A 9,147-nucleotide genomic window follows, 5' to 3' on the forward strand; every position below is an offset into this window, starting at 1 on the left:
ATGCCCTGGCTCTTCAGTGTGCCCCTTCAAACATCTGAATGCTGTTGCATGTTTTGAGCAGATTAGAAAAGAAAAAGGTAGCAGCATTCTTTAATGGGAGCTGAAAATTGCTGAAAGCAGTAATAGGTTTGGTGTGCAAGTTTGAATAATAGTTTGAACATGTGAATTAAGGTCCAGAAATTTACTGTGATGCCCTCAGGGGCATGTCTTTGCAGTAGCTCTGTGTAGAGATAAGCAAGGTACCACGAGAATGAATTTGTGCTTTTTGTAGGTAAGGTAATTTGGGCTAATTAGGGCAGGCTCAGCACCACCCTGGTGCAGAACAGAAAGCTGTACAGAGATTCAAAGGATCTAAGCTGTCAACTTCAGTGCGTTCCTCATCCAAAAGACCTCACTTGCAATCACCCATGGAAAAAAGCTACTTGCACAGGCAAGCCATCCTGAAAGCATCCAGATCCACGAAAAAATATTTCAGTTCTGAAGAAGGTGAGATGCTTAGAGCTTCTTGCCAAAACTCCCTAGTGATGCTTGCAGGGTACGTAGGCTGCTGACGAGCCCCGTGGTAGGAGAACTGCTGCCCAGTGGACAACTGAGAGCCTTGCGAACCCTGGGATGGCCATCTCATCTCAATGGAGGCAGAGAGAAACTGAGTTCACTTCTCATCTGTTCTCCCAGCACCCAAGCCCAGCAGTGCTTGGCCACGCTTCCAGCAGTACCTGAAAGATGAAAGGCTAAGATCTGCCCTTGGTTACAACACTTTCCTCCAACCCAGCCCAGCACAGACATCGGTAATGCCCCCTGGGGCTGCCTGAATCATTGCTGCAGCACCAGTATCTGACACTTTGCTTTGCAAAGCATTCGCTGTTTAATGCCTGTCTCTGCTCCAGTTCCCACTTTGTTGAAATGACGAAACCCTGCACAACATCAGCCTGACACGGCTCCTTTCTCCTGGAGAGGATTCGTTTGCTCTATTAACAAAGTTGCCAGGTATGTGGAAGGGGAAGGGCTAGGGCTGTGCTCACATGCTACAAAAGCAGTTGAGAAACCTGAAAACACAGCACAATCTGATGTAAACAAACAAGTTCTGCATATTCTCCTTTCCCAAATATTCAGAACTCTTAAAAGAATTGGGCGTGTAATTGAAAGTAGCCAAAGGCAGCTTTATCCTGTGCTACCAGCACTTACGCAGCCGATCACCCAAGGTTTCACTTGGCAGGTTGACAGGGTTATGCATTTTCACATGGGTGAACAGTTCTCTAACAAAGCATTGCATCCCGAACAACACAAAAAACCACATCGTCTTGTTCCACTGATTCTTATTTCAACAGGCTGGAAGAGAAATTTTCATTGTTTCTTTGCCCCAGTCTTACCGTCAAGCCTCTTGCCTGATGTAACAGCTTTCCAGCACCAGAAGCCTATTTTCTTTTACCTCTTGAACCTCGCTTACGTTTTCTTTGAGAGGCAATAGGAATGATCTCTCCTGTGTCAAGTCCCTTGTGCTCTTTTCGGTGTTCTCGGTAAGCACTTTTGAAGACGTCGCTCTTGATGTCATGGGATCCCGCTGTCAGGAGGGGATCTGGAACCAGCAGCTTGTTGAAGCTTGGAAGAAAAATTTATCAGAAAATTTGGCACTTGAAGGAGATGCAATGTTCTGAGAAACAAGGAGCATTTCCCTGTAAACCAAAGCGCTCTCAGAGCTACTGCTCCAGGGAATGGTGCTGGCGCTGGTGCCAGAATACCAGGTCGGCTTCCTTGCATGCTAAGACCTGCACTCTTATGGGCCAGAGAAGAAAATCATTCCATGAAAGGAAAACTTAGTAGGCAACACATTACTAAATAAACCAATGAAGAAGGGGTAAGATGAGCCTCTTGCAGTTCTGCATTGAGGAAACAGAGAAACTTGTCCCTTCTACCATAGAAGTTCAATAGCTCTCTTAAAAAACAGTGAATTTCCCATCTTTTGAGAAAAATTTTCGCTTCTGATGACTTCATTCCAGGCTAAAAATAATTTTTTTTTTACTGAAACATGACAAGATAAACAGAAAACCCCATAGTATGGGCAGATACTACACCATACTAAAATCTGACACTTTTTTCCACCAGTATCAACATTTTAATTCATGTATCTGCTATTTCTTTCCTACTCTGCATTAACTTAGAAATACATGGAAGTGGAAGAGTGGGTGAATGTCCTGAGAGCTCCATCCTAGAGAACCCACGTGAGGTGCCGAGCTCAGACAGAAAGAGTAATTCTCCTGACTAAATTCATAATGAGCAATCATTTAAAAAAAAAAAAAAAAAGAGGGAAAAAAGAAAAAGGCTCTTCACACAGCTGATTTCTGTTATTTGGGGGGGGGGGGGAAGGGCTTTTCTCAATCATCGCTCTTGTGAGAGACAGAAAAGTCCACCTACAATACAAATCATCATTTACCAAAACTACAAATGAGTGCATTTCTGGTTCCTTCTGCGGCAAGCTTTGACGTCGAGTGGCATTCCCAGCATGGAGACAAATTTATTTATTCATTAATTTAATATATTCAATAAACCAACCAGCACACAGACTTATTCTTTACAAGTAATTAGAATGTATTACAAGCATACAAATGTGCCTAAGATTGAGAACTTGGGTTATAATCTAATGAAAATATTGTCACTGAATTAATTTCCTATGTGGTGCCAGAGCCATGGAATAAAAAGTGTATTGAAAGTCTTCAGAGACCTACTGTCAACAGCCTAGCACTACCTCTACTTTAAGCTGGAGAAGATTAGATTTCAAAAGCCTGTTCTTTTTCATGCATGTTCTAGTTGTCTTACAGGAATCTTCCGTACTTGAAAGGCCTCGCAAAAGTTTCAGAGATTAAGAAAGTGAAGAAACAGGCAAATTCTGCTACAAACGTCATTAAAATGCATTAGTCTCACAGAAATGCAGTTCAAATGCAGATTTACCAGGAACTTGAGGCAGTTGGTCCTCTCTGTGCCAAGTTGCAGTCTTATGAACTGCAGATTGCATTATTGCAGCAATTGAAAATTACACTGTAGCTGGCTGTTTTTGGCTGTAGATGTGGTCTCTGTCATCAGCACTGCAGCAGCAGTGTACGAGCAGCATATGGAAGGTCACTGCTGCTTCAGTCCTTCTAAAAATGATCAGGTTTCATACTTGCCTAGCATTTTCATTTTCTAAGCATTTTGCAAACTAATGATGTATCAGTGAGAAAAGGAATATTTTTAGGAATGGTACATGTAATTGCCACAACACATACAAAAACATTTGGAGTGAACTGGGACACAGACACAGGCTGCGCTTGCTGGTGTTCTCAGGAGAACAGCTGCCAACTGAAGGAAGAAGCATTCATGAAGCACAGCTGTTGAGACTCATTCTTTGACTTGCCTTTGGAAGTTAGACAGGCAGATGAACTACAACTGGGATATTGGTTCCAGCTTTCTGTTTCAATCAGCTGATACAGAGGGTAAGAAACCAAGCAGAAAAGGCCCTGTTTGGGCGCACGATTTCAGATACAGGCTGCATCACTTTGTGAAGCCACATCTCTGGTGCGTCCCTGGAGCTGCCAGCCTATTAGCAACCTGCCTTCAAACACACTTTTGTTTCTTTCTACCTAGTGTACATAGCTCAAGGCTTCTCCCTCTTTATAGTAATGAAAAAAAGAGATTAGGCTACCCAGGTCTTTGTGATTAATTTTTTTTTAGTCACATACGTTTTGCCTGCTTCAGTAAGCAGCAGGTTTCCATTGCTGTGTCCTGCATGAAAGCCTATTGCCACCGGGAGTATAATTACCTGGTTCCTCCTCTCAGTCCTAAAGGAAAGGTTTTTGCATAGCGTTAAGGTGTAAAGAAAGATCAAGGGAATGCATGCGGTTCACTGGGAGCACTTCTGTGCAATGCTTATCAGCAGCTCCTTATCGACCCTAATCTGGCAACACAGGTGTGAGGGAATGCCCCAGCTGGGATAGATCACTGGTAATCTGATCAGGAGTAACTCATTGTGTTCTGCTGGACACCAGTTTACTTGTTACCAGTTGAACAAAGGAACAAATTAAGCAAGCCTGATTAAGTCGCGTTGGTAACAAGGGAGGTGTGGTGGAGAGAGCTGCATGTCTTGGCTGTCTGTGGGTGTGCAGCTAATAACCATTACACAACACCCACAGACACGCCCCCTCCGGGGGGGGGGAGAGGGCATGGTAATTATAGAATGGGTGTTTAGAAGGAAAAGGCATTTCATGTCCCATGTTCCTCATTTTAATAATATAGGCTGCTGTGTTGTGAAACACTTTCCTCAGAAAAGCATTAAATGCTGTGACCCACGTCCTCCCTGAGCCAGCACAGCGACGCGCACTTTCACACTGTACCTGGGGAAAGGTCCCTGTCCCATCTGCTGGGCAGGGCTTGTCCCCAGGGCTGGATGAGGGAAGTTCAGGGCTACAAGAGTCAGTATCTGACTGGAGCCCAGGTAACAAAGCGGAGAGGTGTTCTTCCCAAGGCACGCCCTGAAATGCCTCGTACAAAGGGGGACACCAGTGCACCATAGATCCTGCTCCTCCGCCGGCCCTGTTTCCATCACCCTCCTCGTCCTCATCCCAATGCCCACAGGGGTCCTACAGGTGGCCCCAGGGCCACCACTTGAGGGGAGGAGGCGGCACACTGGACCTGCAAGAGGTGCAAGCTCAGTCCTCCTCCTGCCCCGGTCCTGCCTTCTGCGGGCAGCTGCCCCAGTCCTGCTCTGGTCCTGCCTTCCGCGGGCAGCTGCCCGGGCTCTCCTCCACCCCCCACTTTTGTCCAGAGCAGCCACTGCTGGCAAGTCTGGGCCTTACTGGCTGCCTGAAGGACTGCTGCTGCTCCACCAAGACCTCGCTGGACAGAGAAAGGAGGGGAATGGGCTCTGCGCATGGTCTCCTCCGCAACTGCACAAAGCCCAAGTGCATTTCTGACTGTGGGGAGGAGGCAACGCAAAGCCCTTGAAGCCACTCTCTCCTCAGTCCTGTCTCAAAGGACCAGAAGGCATCCTTATTGTGTGAGGAAAATAACCTTAGATCTCCATTGTCCCGTTCACCGTCACCTTCCTTGCGACTCCGTCTCTCTCAGCCACTACCATCACCTAGCTTCTCAACTCCATTTGTTCGCCTCTGTCTCTTCACAGTTCTCACAACAACACAATGTCTTGAACACTGAACTGAAGCAGTGGAAGAGCTAAAAGTATTTTTGGGAAGGACTGTGTTGAGGCTGTCATAGTCCTGATGCTCCAAAAGGAAGCTGATTGTTTATGCAGGAAATAATATTTCAGGTAGAAGGCTGTAAGAAATCCTTCAGCACCTTACTGTTTTCTACAGTAATTTGTATGGAAAAATGGCTCAAGTCTGACAAAACCACTTGAATTCTGAATAAGCCTTTTTAGAAGAAGAAATATCGCAGCGTATGGAAAGATTTTCTTTTTTTTTTTGGAAGAGGAAGGACATGCAAGCACAAGACGATGAGAAAAATCTGTATGTCACTGACAGACAACATGAGTGGTTTGAGCACTGGAGCCAGGCTTCTGGGCTCTGCTCACAGCTCCAGCCTGTCACTCTTGGTGTAGGCTATTAAATGCTTGTCATAAAAGCATTGCTTTTATCTCCCTGTCTTCCAAAATCCTTTTTCCTTCGGACATCATCTGACTATGCCAGGGTCTAATCAAACCCTCATTACCTGTTGCTGCAAGGAATGGATCTCATGTTCACTACCAGTTAATCAGTGGCTAGCTGGCACACGTGATGGGTAGGAAGTTTTCTGAGTGAGTAGATGTCCTGTTAGTCCCCTGCATAGCTCCTTATGGACACACCATCCCAAAGGCATACAAAAATATCACTCCATTTCCTCTTTTTTGCTAGAGAGAATGCAATGCCCTCTTATTAACTAAAGGTCAAGAGATTATCAGTTAATGTAAATCCAGAGGGTAGAAAAGTGCAAAAGGGTAAATACAGAGGGTAGAGAAGAGCAAATACTCTATCAAGAGCCAGTAAAATGTGCATTGCTCTAATTCACGTTGTGTTTTACATAATTCTCTGCTCAGTATTATTTTCTTTCCTCTGCAGTTTGGGGCGCAGCTCTGGTCATGTCTAATATCATGTCTTGCTCACGGTGTGATACTCAAAGAGCCTGTGATTTGCAGAAGCAGAGAAGCCAAATCCCTGGGGCTCAGTGCAGTGACTGACGAGCTGGCAATAACGAGTGAGTCCAACTCCAGCCACCATTGGTGGGAACTGTCAGACCCAAGTGAGGAGCTGCAGGCCAAGGAGATGGATATGTGTAGATAATTTCTGAATTTAAGGTCTTCCATAGGTACAACCAGTGGTGTGCTTTCACTTCATCCAAGTAATTCATACTTAATTCTCAAAGTATGAGAAAAAAGAGTCTGAGAATGCAAATGGTGGCTGTTGCTTTGATAAATACTACAAACCAAATTTATTAGTGGGCTTTCAAAGAGAATTGTTTTGTTTTCCCATCATAACTAAACAAAGAAATAGCATTCTCTATCATCTCTCTCATTTCAGAATGTACCTGCTGGTTCTAGTGCTAATTACCATGTTCCTTCATGATGGAAAATAGCCCCACAGCATCTTAACTGCAAAATTTGGTTTTCAGGAAAGAACGGTTTTCTGAAAATGTAAAAATGTGTTTCATTCTTACTGAGTAATTGGTTTATATTTGAATATAAATAAATGAGAAGCAAGTATGCTATTTATTTAATAGCATTTAATGTACAATCATTTTATACAGTGGGGCCATACTCATAATGTTTCTTTTATGTTATTAAAAATATTGATAAAACACTAGACATTCATTAGTTACACCATTTCCAAGCGCACAGAAGGATGAACAAATGTGTTTTCATTATAAGAGGTAATAATAATTAAGAGTGACAGCACCTTATCCTCAGGATCTGCCTCCCAGCAGCAGTTTGGCTGATAAAAAAACAGAAGTTAAGATAAGGCAGCAATTATTAAGACAAATCTTTTGAAGGGCTGTTTGAACTCCTGTGTCCAGCAGATAATCTGATTTTACAAGGTGCTCCAAGGGGGGGGTAGACTGCATGGGAAGCAGTACCCAGGTGCAGGCCTTTAGCCCTTTGCACCGGCATTTTTACCTCTAGCCATTTCCCTGGTTGCTTCTTCTTTTGTTTGCTACAGCTGTGGCATATAAATCAGTCTTCATTCTGTCTCACTGACACCAAAGAGAAACAGAGCACAAACAATGCAGAACACGAAGCCCCAAATGTATTAATCATCTTTTTTTTTTTTTTCTTTTTTGCTGATCCCTTCCACCTATCTTTTTTTGGGAGATTCAGAAATGGCTATGGGCAACTCAGTAATTCTTCCTTCATAAATATTAGATGCACGCAGAGCATGAATATTTGAGTAGCTAACTGACTTAGGTGAAACCAATTGCTAATGGCAATTCATTTTTCCTTAGTGACATTCCACCAATAACAAGCATGAGGGGGACAGGATGATGCAATTTGGAGCTGGGCAGCAACAGGAAAAGAAGGTGCTGACTGGGAACAAAGATGCTTTATAGATCAGGCCTTCAGGTTGAACTCAGGGCTATGGATCCTCCCTTACCTTGGAGAGAATTTTAGTAGAGAGATCTGTGCTCGGCAGTTATGTGCGTATCCTTAGGAACTATATATTGGAAAAAAGTCTTAAACACTTAAGACCAATTTTTATTGCGTCACTGAGCTACTGCCTCTTGACGTATTGTGCCCTGTGTGATGTTCTACGCATGATGTGCAAACTGCAGTGGGAAAGACCAGGTGGTTCTCTAACATCCTCCACCTGGGGTGCACCACATCCCCACTGGTGAAACTGCAGCTTGTTGTGGGAAAGGGCAGTTGGGGTTCCTTCAGCCCAGCCGCAGTTCCCTGGTGCATTCCCTTTCTCTCCTCATTGACTCTTGCAGCCCAGTGCTTATAGCACAAGTCAGATTAAGCAGCTGTTCCAGGGGAAAACACTGTCATTTTGGTCCTTAATGGACTGTTTTTCAAGCCAGATGAACTCACCCTGCTGCACAAGGGCTGCAAAGGACATGCTGAAATGGTGTGACCGGCAGCAGGGGGTGGAAACGGGGCTGCCCCTTTTGGTGATATCAGGTTAGCTGTAAAATTGTATGGTTTGATTTTTAATAAAAGATAGGAATTGTGACTTTATGCCTGAGGCATAGAAAAGAAATGTGGTGGCTCTGGACCTGGGGAATGGCAATGAGTAATCAGATGTGACCGGATCAAACCTCAGCTGAAGTTCATGTTCATGTTTACATGGCCCAAGAGACTCCAGCAAGTATCTATCATTTTATATTGGTCTCAAATTTGCCATTACTAGATGAATACGTTACAATCCATTGGTAATACTTATACACATTTGTCTATTTTAGCATGCCGGTCCCCTCGCATGCATTTTTGCCTCAGTAAAGATCCTGTTAGGTCTCCCTGAAATCACCACAGCCACCACACACCATTTTGCCAGGGCTTCTGCCACGTCAGCCCGTGCCGGGGCAGTGCCGGCAGCGGTTCGGGCAGAGCAGACGCTCCAGGCTTGCAATGGGGCCCGGCAGCCATCCGTGCCGGTCTGCGCCCTACAGACAGTGCCCGGCGAGCGCCTGGGCTGGCCTGCCTGCCCTCGGCACGCGTCCACTGCCCACAGCCCTCGCCTGGCCAGACAGGCAGACGAGCCACCTCAGCTCCGGCGCTGGGCCCCGCTTCTCGCTCCAAACAGATCTGCTGTGGTTCAGTTGCTGGAAATACCAAGCGCAGCTTCAGCAGGAGCCTGTACAGCGGCGCGTGAGGAGAGGATCATTTCCGAGGCATGCAGATACATGTGCCTCTTCGGACGACGGAGCCGACTCTCTGGGGCCGCTGGCTGTGCCTCTGCCGTCCATCCTGGCGAGCCCCCCTGGCCGCACAGACCTGCTGACCGTGCGGGGCAACCTGGGATGCTCGGGGACCCACAGGGATGTGGTCCTTGGACAGGGCTGTAACACTGGCGTGGTCCCTGTGTGCTGCCTGCACAGACCAGAAACAACTGCCAGCAGAGAGGACTTTCTGAGCCCCAGCACCGAGGATACTAGCGCTCTGTTTCCCCACACGAACGCTCTGTGGCAGGG

The sequence above is a fragment of the Haliaeetus leucocephalus genome, unplaced genomic scaffold (genome assembly GCF_000737465.1).
Source record: "Haliaeetus leucocephalus isolate CR32 unplaced genomic scaffold, Haliaeetus_leucocephalus-4.0 Scaffold212, whole genome shotgun sequence".
Lineage (NCBI taxonomy): Eukaryota > Metazoa > Chordata > Aves > Accipitriformes > Accipitridae > Haliaeetus > Haliaeetus leucocephalus.